General features: G+C 39.5%; 1 long non-coding RNA gene and 1 other non-coding gene across 2 annotated transcripts; one reads left to right on the top strand and one right to left on the bottom strand.

The window, feature by feature from the left end:
• The first annotated feature begins 3,038 nt into the window (after positions 1-3,038).
• Positions 3,039-3,111, top strand: TRNAK-UUU (transfer RNA lysine (anticodon UUU)). Its single transcript has one exon. It is a non-coding gene; the product is annotated as a tRNA-Lys (tRNA).
• Positions 3,112-9,891: 6,780 nt separating this feature from the next.
• LOC140327830 (uncharacterized) lies at positions 9,892-18,845 on the bottom strand. The gene is made up of 3 exons (XR_011920143.1): positions 18,369-18,845; positions 16,818-16,988; positions 9,892-11,686 (listed from the first exon to the last, which is right to left on the bottom strand). It is a non-coding gene; the product is annotated as an uncharacterized lncRNA (long non-coding RNA).
• Between the last annotated feature and the right edge of the window lie 2,319 nt (positions 18,846-21,164).

Genomic DNA, 21,164 nt, shown 5'->3' on the forward strand with positions numbered 1-21,164 from the left:
GAATGTGGCTCGGTAAAAATAAAAACAGCTGATAGTCGTAACCCAGAGCCACACTAAGGGTAGCTAAAAAACACTTACCTGGTTCCACCGGTGCCCTCCAGTGTTCAATCTGTCTGATCCCATCCTTTGGCCTCGTCTTCTTTGAATTGGTCTATTCTACTAATATACTGTAAAATGTATTTTCATGAAAGACAATGTACTGCTTTTAGATATATATGGGCAGCAATGAACCACCCTGGTTAAGGCTATGTACTTGTTGGATGAATGTTGTCAGATTGATATTGGACAAGAATCTGGCATGTGTACAGTGATTGTCCATGGATCAGTTATGGTGGATCCATGAACAAGGAAAGAATATAATGAAAGTGAAGTGGGGAGAGTGCATCTTGGTGCCGCTCCTCTGTTCTCTTCCCCATTCTATAGAGCAGAATGGTGATGTATGAACAGTGCTCGTTTATGCATTGTGCAGTCTGGTTGGAAAGGATTGTGAAAGATTCTTTCCAATGACAATTGCATGTGTGTATGCAGACCTATACCTGTCCTGATAGGAAGTTTATTATGCAGATGGCCTAACAGTGCTGCAGGACAGAGCAATGCAAACATGTCACGTTCCTTAAATATGTCAAAGCTTTGTAATTCCTCTATTTTGTTAGTAATTGTGTTACTTGTTGAAAGCTAAACTAAACCTGCTATACTTGCCTGTACCCATTGCTGTGTGCCATCTTCCTCCTTGCAACTATCTTGATTGGCTGGGATGGGCATGAGAGTTCAATCTGTCCCAGCAATCACAATGAAAGTTGGGATGACCTGGTTGCTTTGACATTTCCATGAAGCTATTAGGGAATTTTTGCAAAAGGGACTGCTACTCCCGTGTTTTTTTTTTTTTTTTTTGCAAAAATTATCTAACATTTTAAAAGTAGAACTTTAGTTCCCTTTTAATGTTCTGAGAGATAGATAACTGGAGCTCGTGTATTGCATCACTGGATTTGTAGTCTGTCTGTTTTTAGTTGCAGTGCTGGTTCAGCAGAACTGTAGATTGGTAAAGGCTTTTCATTCCCACCTGTCATTGATCTGTTTGATCCAATGGTGCAAGACCATGAATACCTTTTGCAGTGTTGTCCTTGGTTTCCAGTTTATCTACAGGATCCTCCTCTTCATATGTTTGGCAAACTGGGCCCCTACTTATAGGATGGTCCCTTTAGATGTGTCACATGTGGGTGACTTTTTGCTAAGATTACATCTGTCTTGGCCTTATTCAGATAAAGAGCCCAGAGATAAAAATGTCCCTTCATGATGCAATGTTTGCTAATAGGGAAGCTCTGACATGGGGCCATAGTTTACTGAATTGTTAGCTACCAAGCATTCTAAAGGTTTGTTTCCGAACATAGTACTCTGGGCCTTATCTATAACACCAGACTGATGAGTTTCTCCCGGGGAAAAGCACCCAACATACTCTTGTGCCAGTTTTGCAGGGGTCTTTACTGAAAAATTTTGCAGCACCACTTAGGGGAAAGATTGTGAATTGCATATAGACACCTTCATCTAATGTCCTGTACCTGAGGTAGCCCAGCCTACCCTGGACAAGTCTTTTCAAGATGTAGATGAGTGGCAAATCGGTCACATGTCCTATTTAAGGCTTGTAATTTGACTTCATGGAACCTTCTACAATATACCTGTGATTCACACAAAAAAAAAATTGTAGCTATCACCTGATCTTTTTGTGTGCAGCTATCATCCTCCTGTAGGTGGTGATATGAATCCACACTTTTTATAAGGAAGTCAAAGAATTCGACGGTTAGGCCCTACTAGTGGGCAAAATGTGTGTAGTACTGTCCGTTTAATACATTTGCTAAAGCATTTGAGGTTAAATTGTTGGCTCATCATTCCTCCTCCCTGGTCTTTGGGAGCTTATAGGGTCCAGCTTTGCAAATGGCTGATTTTGTAAAGCTGTGTTGTCAAAAAAATTGGAACTCTTTATATGCAAGTGTCAGCAAGTTTATACAATGCATACACATTTTTTTTTTAACGTTTATGGCTTTTTTGAAAAGTCCAAAGCTTAGATTACATAGAGAGCTAAAAGTCCTAAAGCCAGGTTGTTAAGCTACGCACAGGCTTCTAATAACTATCGTTAGAAAACGAATGATTACGACCAATCAAAGATTATACTTGAATGATCGTATTGTGCACAATCCTGTACATGCTGTAACGATACGATCGTTCAAATATTATCCACCAATAGTGTACACATGCTAGATACAATCGTTTGAAAATCGCGGGGAGTGACATGTAAAGGAGAAAGTGTATTGCAGAAACATGCACGATCACTGAACGGCTGTACACACAGTTGCCATAGATCGGCCGTGACGGTCGTTCATTTCCAACGACAATCCTCGTTCGTCGGCGTTGTGGGTCACCTTTTTTGCTAATGATTTTCGGCCGGTCGTTCGTTTCCAACGATAATTATTGGAAGTGTGTACGCAGCTTTACTCTTCATCCACCTTCTGTGTAAAGTATAAATTGAGGTCTCTCTATGAATGTACCTGAGCCTTGTAACTTTCAGGTAACCCCCCCGCTATAATCACTACAGGTAGTTCCCGGGTTACATACAAGATAGGGACTGTAGGTTTGTTCTTAAGTTGAATTTGTATGTAAGTCGGAACCGGTACATTATTTATTAAATGCAGTTAGGACAGATGTTTGTCTCAACATATGATTAGTCAGTGTTGTGTTAGTTATCTAACTGTTAAACTGACCTGAGAGGCACAAACTGCTCATTGTTCAAGCAACCTCTGGAAGAACCCTGGCTAAGAAACTTTCATGCCGTCTGTTACATAATTTTACCATGGCATTAGGCACATGGTAGACGCCCCTCCAACTCACATGAAGTGGCTCCAATAAAGAAAAGTTACAGGCAAATATGATAAATCATTTTAAAGTTGTGAAAAGGTATATAAGTTGCTAAACTAGCAGAAAAACCCAGATGAATTGATTATCCCTATGACCTAGGTTTGGAGTTACCTCCAGCTTTTGTTTAGAGAGCCTGGATAGCTCAGTCGGTAGAGCATCAGACTTTTAATCTGAGGGTCCAGGGTTCAAGTCCCTGTTCGGGTGTATAGTTGGTTTTTGAACTTCCAGTTTATAAAATATATTCACTTGGTTTAAAAAAAAAAACATAAGATGGATTTTACATATGTATATCACCTGCCTAATATATTGTATATTGTATAGCTCTGATCTATGTGAATTATCTATAATAATACAAATAGAGTAATACATTCAAAATGAAACTACAGTGGTGCTCAGCAATTGTAGTTTGTTAAACATTTGCAGCCCTTTACTGGAAATGTAGTATAACAGGAATTGTTTAAATGCAATTTGGACTTTGAGATGTATAAGCATGGAATTGAGATATTGCATTAGGTGAACTTACTAATTGTAATAGGTGAGCATAATGAGCTATTTCTCGTATACAAGTATCTTTCATGTATCTTGTATATAATTATGCATCGATCAGCAAGTCTTGGGAATATCCCATCATCCTCAGTAGTGCTGTACAGAGTACGGTACAACCAGTGGGTAATGATATAATAACAGTTCACACCTATTGTATATATAAGAAATTGGGTTCTCTAGGGCAGGATTCCCCAACCCCAGTGGACTGCGGCCATCTGACAGGTCGGCCACGGCTCTGGCTGGTGCACCCTCCAGTGTGGTTAGGAGAAGAACCCCACTTGGAGGGAGCACTAGCCAAGGCCGTGGATCATGTCTTCTGTACGCATCGCAGGCTCAGGGTGGTGGACGGGTTGTGTGTCTGGACACTACCTGCCCGCTCTCCCATTGCAGGCTCAGACCTTCGATGGGAAAGTGGGGAGTTCTGCCATCATATTATCACTCTGGGGGAAGTTTCTTCCCCTTTGAGTGACACACAGCTCCCCACACATGCGCGTTTCAGAGTCCGTAAATTTTATGGTCTGCAAGCTCCAAAAGGTTGGGGTCCACTGTTCTAGGGTATTGGCAGAGAAGGGCGGCATCAGAGGACTAGGTAATAGATGGGACGTGCAGCATAGTTTAGTATGGAATGGAGAAGTGCCTGTTGGCTACAGAGAAAGGGGTTGCTGTAATGCAGACAGGGTATGTGTATTTAGTGCCCTTCTGTGGTAGGCAGTCACATACCTCAAAGCAAATCCATTGGTCAGGACCATTCCTGGGAAGTTTGGCAACCTCACCACCATGGCCACTCAGTGGCACCCTAAGTTACCCTACTCCATTCTCTACTTTATACTTACTTCATCTCTGCTTACCACCTGCAAGGATGCAGCCACACTCCTTCTGGCCAGATCCTGAAAAATACATCCAGAATCTCATGGGAAAACTCTTGTACCTGAATGTCTTGCAAGATTTTGTGCTTTTCATTCCTTATGGCATTTTACCAGGATCAAAAGGGTCTCGCCAGTAAAAACATGTCTGAGCAGATAATCTAAGGGGCAGAGAGCTCAGGGTTAAAAGGCAACAAGCCAGAGGTCAGGGCGGAGGATAATCAATTTATTAATAATAATAATAATAATAATAATGTAGGCCAGATAGTTAATGGTGGAGAAGTCAATCTAGGTGGCAAGTCAAGAATGGGTAAATGTTATCAAGGCTGGTGATAAATAATTGGGAACAAATGCACAGTAACAATTAGTACATGAGTATGCTATCACGGCATGTGGTCATGTTCATATACAACTATTATACAAACACAGGTCAATGAGGAATCACGGACACTGATTGTTCGACTATTACAGAACCCATCTCTACCCAGGGGACAGCAGAGCAGGAGTGAAGAATACATAGGGCCAGGAGATTTGGGGCTGTGCATTCAGGTGCATGCATCCTTCTGGTCCTGCAGACAGCATTGGGCGCCCACTTCACAGAATGATGGTGGTACCTCTTCCGATTAAGGCTGCGTACACACATGCAATAATTGTCCTTGGAAAGGATTTTTCACAATCCTTTGCAATGACAAAAGACTGCACAATGCATGAACAAGCTCTGTACATACAGCACCATTCTGCTCTATGCAGAAGGGAGAATGACAGAGCGGCACCCCTCTGCACCCTCTCCTCTTCATTTCCATTACAATCGTTCGTCATTCATCGTCTGTGGATCCACCAGGATGGATCCATGAACAAAGAATGACGAGTGCAGTACACTCACCAGATTCTCGTCCGATATCAGCCCTGAGACGATTATTGGATGAGAATCATCTGACGTGTGTACGTAACCCTTGGCCCAAATCATTGCTGGAGACATAAAGAGAGGTTCTTTTCATTGTATACAAGAAATGTTCTTATGATAAAGGAGATTTGACTCCAGAATAAGGTCAAGAATGATTGTAAACTCCTATGAGGTCTATGTATTCTGTGTTGTGTAATATGTTGGCGCTATACAAATATAAGTTGATAGTAATACAAGAAAAGGTCACCAGACTGCCCTTATATTACCCTTAGTAAAGCTTTTCATGATTGAGACATATGGCAAAGATAATCTGCAGAGGGCAGTAAAAGACTGGTGTAAATCCGGCCTTCACCCAAGTCCTCCTACACAGTCCTAGAGTAGAATATTCCAGCTTTTGTGACCTTCACATCAACCTTTATGAACACTTTTTACTCCCACTTGTAGCAGAATGTTCAAGTTACTTAAGTTCATAAAAAAAGCTAACTATTGTGTAAATATAGAGTATTTCTGTTTAAAGTGTACCTGCTGCTCATACATGGCAAAGGCAGCCATTCTGTGAGGTTATGCAGCTCTCAGATCACTTTTGTTTTACACTAGAAAGATCACCAAGAAAGTTATTTCTTAGTTATTTATTAATTCTAACTGTAACATTTATGCAAATAAATTTAATTCCTTCCAGCTTTTCTAAAGAGGTATAGTTACCACCCAAGTGTCCCCATGCCTCTCAACATTTGACATCCAATCCTTTTGCCACCTGAAAATGTGTGACAGTAAGTCCATTCATAAATATATTTACATTAGATGAATCTTAAATAATATATGAGCACTGAGATTTACATACATGTTAAATAATATAGTCTGGGTATATTAATGGGCAGTGTGTGCAGGGGAGATGGTATACCAGCGGGCAGTATGTGCAGAAGTGGAGTACACAGGGCATAACAGTGGGAAGTATGTCCAAGAGTATGGAGGGCATAAAAGTGATTTAACAGTGGGCAGTATATGCAGGAGATGAGTGTATAGGGTATAACAATGGGCATTAAGTAAAGGAGAGGTGTATACAAGGTATTATAGTGGGCCATATACACAGGGTTGAGGAGGGTTTGATAATGAGCATAACAGTGAGCATTATGTGCAGGAGTGGAGTATACAAGGCATAAAAGTAGGAAGTATGTACAGGGACATGGAGGGCATGAAAGTGGGCAGTATGTGGAGGAGTAAAGCGCAGAGGGTTTAACAGTGGGAAATATGTGCTGGAAAGGAGTGTAGAGGGTGTAACAGTGGGTAGTATATGCAGGAGCAGAGTGTAGAGGGTGTAACAGTGGGCAATATACAGAGGGTTGTGGCGGGGTTGAACAATGAACATAACACTGAGCAGTATGTGCAGGAGTGTAGAGGGCATAAAAATCATCAGTATGTTCAGAAGAGGAGTGTATGTGAAGGGTAAAAAAATGGGCAGTATGTAGAGGAGAGGAGTGTAGAGAACAACAGCAGGCAGTATGTCCAGGAGTGGAGTAAGGAGGGCATAACAGTGGGCAGCATGTGCAGGAGAGAAGTGTAGAAGGGTATAACAATGGGCAGTATGTACAGGAGAGGAGTGTAGACGGGTATAACAATGGGCAGTATGTACAGGAGAGGAGGGGTATAACAATGGGCAGTATGTACAGGAGAGGAGTGTAGAAGGGTATAACAATGGGCAGTATGTACAGGAGAGGCGTGTAGAAGATGGGCATAACAGTAGGCATGTAGAAAGCTAAGGATATAAAGCTGAGCAGTATGAATGGAAGAGAGGTAAGTTGAAATTGCTTTGTAGACTGTTTTTTTCTTTTTTACTTTTATGGCTATTACTGTTATGCACAATGATTCATACAGGAAAGGTGCACATTTTTTGTTATTTTTTTAACCCCTTCCCCTTTTTGCACTGGTGATCATCGAGAAAGAAAATGAGAAATCCAAACGCATAAGACTGACCCTGGAACAGGAGGTAAGAGAAAATGATTCAATGAGAATTCTTGTTTCAGTGTCCAACAAAGGATATCCCCTCACTTTGAGATATTTGCTCTAAGTTCTTGTTGTATCACTGGGACAAGAAGTATAACTTCTGCAATAGTACATAGAAAGAAAAAAAAAAAACAAAACAAAAAATATATAAAAATCCATTTATCCTTTCCTACTCTAATCTAAAACACAGCTTTAGGCAGATGGGCTTTAGCAATCTCATATGGAAATGCTGAGCACTATGGAAATATTAACTTTTAATAGGCTAAGTGATTCAATGGAAAGAGTCCTAAAACAGTCATTTTTGACAGATAAACTAAAAAAAAGCCAGACTTTAAACTGATTTCTAAGTAAGAAAAGTGACAGGTTCTCTTTACCCTCCTGGGTACTCAGCTGCCTGTGGCATTGTGTAAATGGATAGAACTGCTGGATTATTTGCATGCTCACTTACACATACAATATTATTTGACTTTGAATAACCTGGATTCCTTGGTGTCTCCTGTATTTATTTTCCTGTAAATGACTCGCATTGTGAAGAAACAAACAGCATTTTGCATAATGGGTGAGGTTTTTATGGCAGCAGAAAGTTATGTTTTGTGGGTCTGTTTGTAAAGCTGGATTATAATATTCTTCCCAGATTGGAAACCGGATCTGATAAATGTAATGTTGTTGTAAGAACAAACAGTGGATGAGATTCTGCTATAAGCCCAGATCTTATGTCATGACTATTATTGTAGACACAATTTATTTATACAGCCCGGGTCTCTACATGTCCCGCTGTGAAGTGGTCATGTTTGCCGCTGACTTACTGATGACCCCAGATGGAAATGGATCTGGTGTGTGGATGGTTGTGGGAAACACAAGGATAGTAAATGGGAAACTTAGCTAGAGATTAAATGCAGTGACTTTATTAAATGTAACAGCACTTTTATTAATATATTAATATGAATATGAAACTATCTTGTACAGACTGGTAGAGAAGTTGCAGTGTGGTTACTGCTTCCCCAACCCCTGGAAGCACAACCCATAGAGAATAAATGGGGGTAACATTAAAATGTGCAAACGCGGGCGGCTAAGTGGCTGGCAAGGTACCAACTGCCGGGTGCCATGCAGGAACATTTGCAGGTCTGAACCTGGCCTACAAAGTCCGGCATCAGCAAAGTGAATTTATATTGGTCGGTATAGCACCGAGGGCTATGCTGGTTCACCCTGTGCAGCACTCACTGCTATGCCCAACATGTGCAGAAGTTGCCCAAGACAACTTTTGCTGTTCCATAATGCCCTTTAACTTCACATTAGCATGACTGCAATGGCTGTGGTATGTGCCAGAACCTCAATTGTGGAAATAATGTTCTCCGAAGCCCTTTGTCTGTGTTGAATTGAGGTGTATTAGAGGGATCAAGCAGCGCTGTACTGTGCCATATAGTGCTCCTTGGCCCTAATTTATTAAAGCTCTCCAAGACTGGAGAGGATACACCTTCTTTAGTGAAGCTGGGTGATGCAAAAAACTTGGAATGGATCTGGTCCAGAATTGAAAACATTTGCTAATAAATAGCAAATGACGTAAGGAAATCCTTTCCAGGTTTGCTGGATCACCCAGCTTCACCAAAGAAAGTGTATCCTCTCCAGTCTTGGAGAATTTTAATAAATCAGGTCCTTTGTGTGTAAATTAAATGAGATGGGCCATTAGTTCTTGGTAGCTCATGTGCCCCCCTCCTATCCCAAATTATTCAGACGCAACAACCGTTTTTAGAACTGTATGCGCCATTGGCATCAGCAAGCTGCCTTTTAGCTGCTGTGCCCCCACTTAATATTAATAATAATAAACAGTATTTATATAGCGCCAACATATTACGCAGTGCTATACAATAAATAGGGGTTGCAAATAGCAGACAGAGACAGTGAGTGACACAGGAGGAGGAGAGGACCCTGCTCCTAAGAGCTTACAATCTAAGCGGTGGGGGAAACAGCACCCAATAGGAGGGGGATATAGAATGGTGATAAGTAGTGAGGTTTTTAGGAGAAAAAAGAAAATTGGTAGGTCAGTTTTGAATTTTTCTTTTTATTATTTATACTTTTTTTTCTTTAAAAAAAAAAAAAAAAATTTATTTTTTGGGTTTCCTTTTTTTTATTATTTTTTGTTATAAAATAAAAAAAAAAAAAATAAAAAAAATTCATTTTTTTTTTGTGCAGGTTTCCTTTATTTTATTTTTTGTTGAGTCCTTTTTTCAGGGTGCTCAGTTGTTGATGACACATATCTTGCATCCCAGCCCTTTGTTTGTGGTTAAAGCAGTTTGCACCCAAATACTGGGCATTTAGTTTCTTCATTTCCCTGCGTGAATCCAATTTTTCTGCTACTATATATAAAACAAGCTAACTAAAAACTGATAAAAAAGGCACTGCCAGTATAAGTAGTTCCTGAGATCATCTGAAAAATTGCTCTGTTTCCTAACATTGCATTCAGATGTAAGGCAATCTCCAAACATGTTATTTGACAGATTATTATTATTAATAAACACGATTAATATAGTGCCAACATATTACGCAGCGCTGTACATTAAATAGGGTTTGTGCCTTGATGATGCATATAAAAACACTCAGCGCCAAAAAGTTCTTTTTTATAAATATGTTTTGTGGATGGGAAGAATGTGCTCATGAGCTTGGAAGTGATGGGAAATCTCTTTATTAGAGTAACACACACATAGTCAAAACTGGAGGCCAAAAAATTGCTAAGGGTTTACACACATAATAATAAACTCTATACATGTAGGTATATAAACAAAGAAAAAAAAGACATCATGTGAGAAAGCATTTTTAGGTTTTTGGAGCAATCTGCCTATTTTGTCTGCTTATCTGAGGTCTGCAGAACACACAGACCTTATCGACTGGAGACCACAAACCCTCCTGACACGAAGACCTCAATACAAGGAGTGAAATACGTATCTCTTCTTGCATCAGGTCAGGACCATTTGCAGTATCTTGTCATTACCTTGATGGCTTTTTTTTAGTTTCAGTTCAGCAGGGATTAAAGGCCAATTTATCCAACCTAATATTCTGGTAAATGTAATTAATATCTGAAATGATATCGCAGGTCAAGCTAACAAAAGTTTCAGTAACAGTGACATGTTAGAAGGACCCATATGCCATTGCCAGGGTTGCTTACAACTTTTATTGAGTTTAAAGACTTTTAAATACTTTTTATTCCAAAAGAAAAACTAAATCAGCTGCTATTGCCTAAAAGTGTCAGCTGGGAATTGTTCTTTATTTGTCTGTGGCATACATGTAAAATGTTTGTCGCTTGAAATGAACTTTCATGAGTTCAAGTGCTGTACACACGGTGCCCATTCTGTTCCAGAGAAGAGAAGAGAGGAGAACGAGCAAGCGGCACGCCACTGTTCTTTCCTTCATTGACTTGTATAGCGGTTGTTCCGGTTTGGTCGTTCTTGTATCCACCTTGATGGATCCATGAATGACATCAGACAACTGGGGTACACATTTCAGATTCTCGCCCAAGAAGTGATAATTATCTGACGTATGTACATTACCTAAAGTATACATTTTAGATTACCCCTTGCACAGGGTGACACGCTGCAGCGATTTCACTACAGAATGAACAGCGTTTTCAGCTTATTACAGAAAGTAGAAAATCAACAGATCTACTATCGGAATCAACAGGCAGTAATATTATGTTATTGCAGGGCAGGAGCTTGCAGGAAAACCAAACTGCTGCATTTATTACAGTGACAGGATGCACTATATAAAATAGCTTTTTTTTATCTGGCCTGTATTTAAAGTCTATCTCTTGGAACAAATGCAAAAAAACAAAAACATAAAAAAGCAATTTCCTTGCTCCCTTCTCCCTCTAACTGAACCTGCGGTGTTTTATTTGATCAAAACTTGCTACGGAAAATATAGTCACCTTAATCAGGACCTTTATCCAGTGCCTGTTTCTGGTATGCAGGACAGCTGATCCAGCGTTGTGGAAAGACCATGCCAGACGATCCCCAACGTGAGCCTTGTGATGACGTTGCACCTCCCCATTCTTCTTGATGGGCCAGAGAAACAGACATCAAGACGTGTTCACTACAATTTATTAGAAATATGGATAGCAGTGATATGAGTACCTGATAAAATACACCAGCTTGGGAACATCGAAATAGAACCAAGTCAGAAAAGTTGGGGACCATCACATGACCAAAGTTATAAAAATTGTGCAGAGATGATGAAAAGAACGTGTGATTATAGTATAAGGGCTTAACGTAGTGGAGATATGGTCATTTATAACATGAATATAGTACACCCCAGAGCAACACATTTTAGGCAATCTTTATACATTATATATTTGATGAATTTCTATTGGCTTATTCACTCATTGACTTTTGGGGAATGTTTTCTTTCTCATAGTATTCCTTCTTTAGCATGGAAGTAGGTTTAAAGGTCTGCCAGTTCTCTCAACAGATTGGTTTACCTGGGAAAAAATCAGAGATCGAGAACATAAATCCAAGTAATCCCCGGGTAAATCCTGTTTTCAAACAATCTATATTCAGGCAATCAATTAGTTCACTAGTAAAAACTTTTATGATATAACAGCAACCAAAATAAAAGAAGAAAAAGAAATTGAAATGATGGACCAGAATCTTCCTGTAGATGGGCTCCAGTCTGTTCTGGCATGAATGTCACCAGTGGTGTGTAAGACCTAACACTTTGGGAAACAAATGTACATAGCTGACCAAAAATAAAAAAGTGTTAATTTATGAAATAAAATGCAACTAAATAAGTAGATACATTGTTGACTCCTTAATCAGTGGTATGCACTCTTGCCTTTGCAGCACTGGGCCAGCTGGGTCCCAGGTTTGAGTCTCAACCAGGGCATTATATGCATGGAGTTTGCATGTTCTCCCTGTGTTTATGAGGGTTTCCTGCCACATTGCAAAAACATGCAGTTAGGTTAATTGGCTTCCCCCTATAAAATTGACCTTACACTGTATTTAAGACCTATCACTATGGTAGGGTCATTAGATTGTGAGCCCCTTTGAGGGAAAGTTAGTGACATGACCCTTTGAGGGAAAGTTATTGACATGAAAGTTAGTGTACAGCACTGTGTAATATGTTGGTGCTAAATAGACACTATGTAATATTATTTAGTTTTCCATCTGATCTCCATGCTAGAATGCTCATATCAGACCCCTAGATCCTTTACTTCAGTAGGGTCATCATAGCTTTAACATTGATGACATGAACAGACAGCAGAATTACCCATTTTACCCCAAACATTTGGTTTATGGGGCAGCACAGTGGCTCAGGGGACCTAGCACTCCAGCCTTTGCAGCGCTAGGTCCTAGGTTTGAATCCCAGCCAGGACACTATCTGCATGGAGTTTGCAGGTTCTCCCTGGGTCTGCATGGGTTTCCTCCCACATCCCAAAAACATGCACTTAGTTTAATTGACTTCCCTCTAAATTGACCTTAGACTACATTAAGGACATATGACTATAGTAGGGACATTAGATTGTGAGCTCCCTTGAGGGACAGTTAGTGACACAACTATGGGCTTTGTACAGCACTCTGTAATATGATGGTGCTATATAAATACTGTGTAATAATATGGGCACAATGAATTTTAAAATTTGACAGATGTGCCATGCCAGAACACATACTACAGGGCGGCAACAGCAATCAGGGGAGCGGAGCTGTCAGATGTGCCATGCCGGTATCAGATGGATGGAGAGTGTTTGCATGGATTGATATAAATTACATCTAAAAGCCATTACCTAAAAGTAAAAGAAAACTTTCATTCAATTTATGTAAGAACAGTGTTTTTGGTCACCCTTTTTTTTGCCAGTGGACAATTTTGTACCAATATTTGACGGGTCGGATTAAGAAGCCCAACAGGCCATAGTTTGCCCATGCCTGGTTTATATACATAAAAGCTCAAAATGATAATTGTTTTATCATTGACAGTAGGGATGAGCGAGCGAATGTATTAAATTTGGTCTTGTGGAGAATTGGGCCGTTCTCACTTACCAAACATGTAGGCGAGAACGGCCTTTGTAAATTCGGCCAGGGAGACCAAATTTTTGGGAACTGCATAACCAATCAGCTCCACTCCCCGGATTACTCTTGCAGCCCTTTACTAGTTGTATGTGTTCTTGGATAGAGTTTCTTTACCCAAGAACACAGGAGTCCTGTGTTCCTGGATAGAGAAACTCTATCCAGGAACACATACTACTGGGCGGCAACAGCAATCAGGGGAGAGGAGCTGAACACAGAGTGAGTCTCACTGGCTGCTCATGAATAAATGCAGCGTGAGAAAAATCCTCTGATTTTTCCCATGACTGCGTTCATTCATAAACGCAAGCCGCCTGACTCACTCTGAGAGGAGGAGTACCGCGGCTGCATTTATGAATAGAGCCGTGAGAATCCTCCTGAGAGATCCCCGGGCACTACAGGTCAGAATGTAGTGCCCGGGAATCACTCACTGACAGGAGGATTCCCACGGCTGTATTTATGAATGCAGCCGTGATAATCCTCCTATAGTGATTTCCTAGATTTCCAATGGAAACATCAGAACTTCGAGGAAATTTTCGCGAGAATGCCAGAGGCATCCCTAATTGGCAGTCAATCAGCAGCTCACCAGGAGCTTGCCTGGTGCCATGGCAGCTTTCCAGCACTACTACCTCGAGAAAGGTTGAATATTATTATACCATTTTTATCATTTCTATATTTTTAGATGAGAGTTCTAGGTAGATTGTTTTTCCTTACAAGTTAAAGTCTTTGTGTTCCTAAGAAATTGCCTGTGTTGGTATTTCAACCTAACAGTGTCTGTGAGCATATTTTCCTCCCCATTTACTGTACAGTGCTGCATAATATGTTGGCGCTATATAAATATTGTTTATTAATAATAATAATAATAATAATAATATTAATATTAATAATCCACCTAGTTTGCTAAAATAGTATTCACTAGAACTGTAGTTAGAAAATGTTTTGTGAGCTCTTAGCTATGTGAATGAGAGGTTCCAGGAAAAACTACACTGGCACATAGGGCCCAGCATGAAAGATGCCTTTTTCATAAAAGGTTAATAAGGCATGCTGAGACTAGTAGTCTTTTAGCTGCAGGGAAGCAGTTGGTTGCCCAGACAGAGCGAGGAATTAAAAGATTAAAACGTAACAAGCCTTTGTGTGATTAAAGTCAAATCTTGCAGCATCATCTCCACAGATCCTGGGCTGAGTCTGGATTCTAACAAGTGGACTACATGCCTCAACACAAACACGGGTATTAATGAAGGACAACGCCAGGAAAGCTGAGGCCTCTGTTCTGCCATGTTGTAAAATCAGCCTATAAACCGGCTACAAACAGCTTCTCAGAATTGTTCCAGGAATTCCCAGGACATCTGATCCCTCAGAGCGTGCTGCTGCTGTCACTCCATTCTTTAAAATGGACGGCTTTTAATAAGTTATTTGAAATAACTTTGATATAAAAAAATGACTGTGTTAATATAAGCCTCAATTTATAATTCGCAGAATAAATTGCTGGAGGGTTAGATTTATTTGTAACTGTATAATGGAACTTTTTTTTTTTACCTTGCGGGTCTATAAATCAGTCCATAGCTAGCTATAGTGTGCAACTAAATGAGAACTACAGTATTATTTAAAAGCAGATTTATTTAAATTCAGTAGCTATAGAAATCACTCAATTTAAATACTTAACACTTAATTATAGTGCCTCATGCTTCTTCCCTGCACAAAGTATCCCAGACTTCTGTATTGCATGTAGTGTCTCATGCTGCTATATTAGATGTAGCATCTCATACTTCTGTATAAAACACAATGCCTCATATGGCTTTACTACACACAATGCTCTGTGGCTTTTGTTTATCACACACTTTGCCCCATTTGTTTTTATTACACATGTTGCCTAATGCCTCTTTATCAAACATAGTGCCTCATGCCTCTATAAATCATATTTCTTCATTGCCTTTTACCTCTGAATTAGGCAAACAGACAAAGTTACATAGCAACTTATTTTTTATAAAAGCCCTGCATGCTACTTTTACAATAAACTCGAACTGAGATTTTCAGTTACAAGTCTGTCTAGATGTATAAAAATAATATATTAAAAAAATAATATTTTATCATCAACCAGCAGTCCTTGTGTTCCAGTCAAGTGACTCTGCTACACACATTTGCACATTATTTTGTAAGACTTTTATATACTTTGATAGATTTTCCCACTGTTAGGGTATGATCTGTACGTATGATCTGTGGCAGTAGGGTATGATCCCTAAAGACATCTTTTTACTGGGAAGTCCTAGAATGGGAAGCAGGGGTTCCTGGCTGTTTTGCTGACATATTGGGTTTGATTATTGGCCAAATCTTCTTGCTGAATTCACTGTACACATGTAAACAATGACATGATTGGCTGAACACAATGACACAATCACTGCTGTTGCGATTAACATTCATCCAGCCAATCCAGCAACAGTGTAGCTGAGGACAGCTGTCTTCGGCTTACTCTAAGCTGGATTTGCTAAATGCAATGACAGGAGCTCTACCCAGGTAGGCGGGACGCCTGTCATTGTTTACATGTGTCTGAGCCAAACCAGCCACAGAGCTGCTGAGGACAGCTGTTCCTGACTTTCCCCATGCTGGGTTTACTAAACACAGCATTGGAGATGGGGAAATGCTGGAAGGTATTAATTTGGGATGCTATTTGTACATCGTTGGACCTGCCAAGGTAAGTACTAGTTAAAAAAAAAAAGAATTAGGACATTTTATTCCGTGGTTGTATGTCAATTATCCCCACTAATTTTAACCCCTTTAAGGAAAAGGCAAGAGGTAGAGGTACTCATTTCCCAGGGTTATGGATTGGATACGTTGGAGCCTCCCTATTAGGGGGCTTCGAGATTCCGAATAGGCTCCTTGTCTGCAGATCCCTCACAACTCAGGTGTTATTATGTAGGGAGGCCTAGGTTTACTGGATCACCCAGCTTCACTGATAAAAATGATTCCTCTCCAGCTTTGAAGAGCTTAAACATGTTTTTTTGTGTAACAGTGGGACATTGGTGTAAGATATGTCCATGTGGTCACAAGACCTGATTCTACCTTAATTCAATTTTAAAAGGTCCTAATTCTACTGTGTAAATGCACCGTACACTATGGGAGTAGGATAATCGAGTTAAATTAAATAGCATGTTTGCCTAGTAAAATAATTCTACTTTTAATTCTCAGAATTCTACCCCCCAAAAATGGTCAAATCTACAGATTATAGTCACTGTTTGTAGGTGCTCATTATTGTAATATGTCCTTGTGGTTGTCCTGTTTCTACCATAATTCCACTTAGAAAAAAAATATTTGCAGGGTTCTGTTTCCCTTTATACAGATCCCAGCGATTTGATTCCACTGTAATTCAACCTAAAAGGCTTAATTTAACCAAATAATCAACTCTTTAAATGCATTTGGCACAAATGTTGAATCAAAATGAACTTGGTTGTGTCTAATAGAATTTCGGGAAAGTTTGTTGAATGAAATAAAGTTTCCCATCCCCAGTGAAAGTTGAACAATTAAAACATTGAGGCGCATACAGGAAGCAAAGTATACCTGCTCAGTATCTTGTAATAGACATTTGTCTATTACATTGATTCATCTGCTCCTTGTGTTGGTAATTTGGTGATCTGAGTATGCTTGTGATCCAGGAAATAAGTTCCAAAACACTCCAACTGAACTCTCCTTACAGTTTCTCCCTATTCCCAGGAATATTTCTCACATTTTCTGTTGTGTCACAAGGAAACAGAGACAAGAAATAAAATCAGATAAGTTCACACCCTTTACTACTCATTCAAGTAAGTCTTAGGTCTTCAAATAAATATTTTACCTTTGATCATTACCATAGGGAACCATAGCCACAGAGAAAACATTCCATACATCTACACTGCCCAAACAAAATATGTATAAAAAAATAAAATATAATGCATTTTTTTATATTTCAAGAGCTTGTATATAGTACAGTATATAAGGGACCCAAACAGACCCTGCCTAAACCCAAGAAGATGGAGACTGTTGTTAAGGCTCTTCACCCTTTTACCAAGTCAAATTCCGACCCAATTGACCCAAGTGGCGAGCATCCTAATATTCAAACGCACAGTCCAGATCAAGAAGTAAAATCCATGGTCAGTTGATATACCAGAATAAGCGTAGGTAGTGAAGGCCAGGAGCTATCATCAGCACATAATGGAAACCAAAATGAGGTCCCAAGGTCATGCATTGTCAGGATCATAAGGCAAGACTTAAGAGTAGTCATGAAGTAGGGATAACATGGCAACAAAGGTTCAGATAACAGCCAAAACCATACACAAGTTGGGTCAAAAGCAACTACGAAATGGAGGAGAGCTAAAGTTTACAACAGCTAAGACCAAGTAAGGGTTTACATAGGTATACCCAAAGAAATAACCTTTCAGAAAGGTAGATAATGAGGGAGTTTCGGGAAAGTTACTTCTTTGGGTATACTTATGTAAACCCCTATTCGGTCTTATATGATTTAGGGAGGTGGTAATTACTAATATTTATGTGAACTCACTGGGGGTCCCTTCTCTTTCTTTCCCAAAGTTTACAACAAGTAAGCAACAAGCAGAATAGTCAAGCAGAACTAAAACCAATGAGTAAGCCAAGCTGGAGGCAAGAAGACAACAAGATGAGGAAAGATTCACGAAAAAGTTTTATAAACTGTTCAAACTGCTTCACACTTTGCTTTGGTACAACATGTCTGGATAGAGAAATATGATTTTGTTTTTTGTCTGCATAGATTGTGACACACAGATAGGTTATTACATGTGCGTTCTGCTGTAAGGCTCTCAACACGCATCGCTAGGCCATTCGCACTCCAAAGTTGGTCTTACACACAAGCCAGAACTTGGGTTTGTCATATGATACTGCCAAGTTCTGGCTTACAGTACAACATAAAAAAGAAGGTAGACTTGTGCCTTATGTGTCCTCAGCCAACAAGGTAATTCAAGGCCCATGTTTTGAAAACTTTTAATTTCCTGTAGAATGAGTTAGACTTCGAGCCTTTTCAAAATTTGGATCATTGTGTACATTGTACATGTCAAGTGTTTTTTTTCTGAATTCCCTGAACTCCTAGAAAACATAACTTACCTTAAATACTATTTATAGCAAGTTTCCTGACACTGCTCAGATGGGTACTGGAAAAGAACTCATAACTTTGGGCACTAAGAGCTTTTTAAGATTTTGGCTTTGCTAGGCATTGTTGACAGACATGGTTGTTCTGAAAATGCACCTGTGGGAAGAATAAAATAATGAATAATGGTCAGTGAGTATCTTTATGAGACCCCCAAATCCACAGTGTTTGTTATGCTGAAATTCAAAGCTCCACCATGACCCCTGCAATGTCCATGTTAAGTTTCCCCTAGATGACCTTCGGCTATAGCACTGTGGTGTAAGTATGTGGGTCATCCTTATCAAAAAAATTTTAAATAAGGTGTACACAATTTTTTTTATAATTATGGCTCTAATAAACTGCAGAATTATGCAAAATATTAACAATAACATGCAGAATATTAAAGCAATGATCTGATAAGCTGCCCTGCACGGGGCCAGGTGCACTGCAATAAATCCCAAAGACAAAAGCAAATATGAGAAGCAACAGTCACATTCTGGGGGTAGAGAACTTCAGACAAGCTGAGAAGTAAGAGCAGCTACACACAAATTTTCCATGTGTTTGTAACTGCTAGACATACACAGCCCAGCAAAACTAACCCCCAAATGAAATAAATGAAAATAACAAAACCTCAAAGCCGCCTCAACTCCCCAAGGGATATGTGTTTTATTTGTGGCCGTGCAGTCAGAGAGCTTTGCTATGCAATAGCAGGGAGTATTAGATTCAATGCTGCGGCTAAAAAAAAAAAAGAATCTGTCATTTAATTATTTTTACATTTGCCAACCAATAAATATTGATAAAAAAACTATTACCGGTAAGTGGTATGTGCAAAGGAATAAAATTATTAGTGGGCCTTAGTAAAATCCAAAGTAGGGCTCCCCTCTCAATGAAAGGGTTGAATGCTTGTTCTTGTTTAGGGTATGTATCTGTTGCTTATGCCCCTTGTGCGAATTGGTCCCTGAAGCCTCTTTTTTGCCACTCTGTTGGTTGCTGTCAACATGAACTATGAACTCAGAATTAGCATTCCCACATTATAAACAAGGACACTAAAGGGCTTCCACAGTCCAGAACAGCGGTAACCAACTGGTGGTCCGTGGCACTGGTCAGTGTGCCCCCCACTGTCCGTGAAGTCTGAAAGGTTGGCGACCACTGATCCAGAACATAGGAGATAAGAGCAGAACACATGGGAAATTAATGGTATGGTCAGTAAAACTACTTTTTAATGTTCCACTGGACAAAAAAAAAACCTTACAGTGCAGAGAGAACTCCATTTTAAAGATAACTGGATTTTTCCAAGCATCCAGCTTTAAGAGTTCAGCTATGGTCACATAATCATTGCTGTATCCCGCAACTCTGAGCTAAATTTAGGTTGTCAAAGAAAAAGTAAATTCACTTTGCCACCAAAACAAAAAAAAAGAAGGGATACCTTCGATAGAGGCACTTCAATGGGGTCCTATAACAAATAAGAGGGGATTTTCCTTAAGGCCATGTACAGATGCTAAAGTTTAATTTCCCAAGATGATTATGAATATCCAAGGTCAGTTGCTGCTATTTAAAGAGGAACTAAACTAAAAACTTCCAAAAAGAAAATCCACTTACCTTCAATCCCACAGGGAAGGGTGTCTTGCATCTGGTCCTGCGTCGTCCCGGCATTCTTCCTGAAGCCAGCGCTCCGGATGCCGCTATCTTCGTTTCTTCGTCTTTCAGGTTCTTCATCCTATGTCACCTAGGCCTAGGCGATCAAGAATCAGGAGGCGGTGCTGCACCTTTTTTTTTTTTTTTTTAAAAAGCGTGTTGCTTGTAAAAAAAAAACAAAAAAAAACAACAGAATTTTTACTTTACATAAAAGAGTCGTCTACCCTTTTATGTAAAGTGAAAATTCTAAGTTTAGGTACGCTTTAACTTTCCACCATGCTGGTTGGGATGCTATGTGAATATGTGGATTCCACCATGCTGGATCGTGAAATGACAGACAGCCACGTCTGCTAATGTTTAAGCTCCACTGCTTTCTTACCTCTCCATTAAACAGAACAACAGTATCCGTTCATTTCTGAGTTAATATACAATTGGTATTAACAAATATTGAATGTCTGTATGTATTTACATTGGATACTGTCTCACTTCCCGTTAAGTCTACAGAACTGGAAATTAATAAAAATCCCCTTGAGATGCCAAAACCCCCAAAAACCTTTTCAACCTACTTGGCTCTACTCATAATGAAAATAATACATTTTTTTTTACATTTTTTAATATGTACAGTATATATACAGTATAATATATATAATAGATTGTTCACTTTGTGAAATTGTACTGGTGTGGGTTTAGATATAAATAGTACATACCAAAAGTCTGCTTTCATTCTGCACTAATCTGGGGTCTGTGCCAGATATGAAATGGCCTTCCAATTTCCCCATATAACATGATGAGATCTTGTATGTATACATTATAATATATACTCTCCCGGGAGGGAGAATGTCCGTTTGCAGCAGATGTTTTTGTTTATAATCGTGTTGTTGTTGTTCCTTATTCAGGAATTATTTTCCTGTCTCTTCCTTTTCCCTTTGACTGGTCTGTACTCCCATTTCCCTGCTTGTATTGTATTTTATAATTCTGCACTTTATGTTAGATGAAAAAAAAACCTTGACCTTGCTGGGTTTATATACTGTATACCTTGGGGGGCTTATTCAGAAGCTGATCATTCCTATTATACATAAAAATTTTATTTCTATTGGCCTAAGACAGCCCACCATAGTGATGGCTAGATAGACGAGTAT

This window comes from Pyxicephalus adspersus, chromosome 3 (genome assembly GCF_032062135.1).
Source record: "Pyxicephalus adspersus chromosome 3, UCB_Pads_2.0, whole genome shotgun sequence".
NCBI lineage: Eukaryota > Metazoa > Chordata > Amphibia > Anura > Pyxicephalidae > Pyxicephalus > Pyxicephalus adspersus.